We start from the raw sequence: 435 nt of genomic DNA, 5'->3' as shown, positions 1-435 counted from the left end.
GGGCAGATAACTCGCGTTTTTATCAAGCAACGCAAATATCCAGTGAGACAAAGGGAGACAAAAAAAAAAAAAAAAAAAATTGTATTCAGCCAACATTTATTTCGTTTAAGGGAGATAACTTTTTTTTAATGCAATTTTGCGATTTTGTTTGAATTGGTTTTAATAATCATTTTTCATTTAAACTACTATGAATGAATAAATGAATGAATAAAATAAAATAAAAACAAAATAAAATAAAACAGTGATTATAAAAGCAAGAATTTTCCGTATTTTTACGCCGCAGCGTAAAAAAAAAAAAAAAGGAAAATCTACTTTTCTTTCTTTTTTTTTTTTTGCCTAATACGTTTTGTTGGATTTTTTTGGTACCAATATTAGTGCATAACTCCTGTTTATACATTTATTATTTTTATTTTGGTTCGTATATTTGATTTTCTG

The sequence above is a fragment of the Euprymna scolopes genome, chromosome 43, assembly GCF_053919585.1.
Source record: "Euprymna scolopes isolate OS-2025 chromosome 43, ASM5391958v1, whole genome shotgun sequence".
Lineage (NCBI taxonomy): Eukaryota > Metazoa > Mollusca > Cephalopoda > Sepiida > Sepiolidae > Euprymna > Euprymna scolopes.
The sequence above is the reverse complement of the archived record's forward strand: the minus strand, read 5'-3'. Positions refer to the sequence as shown.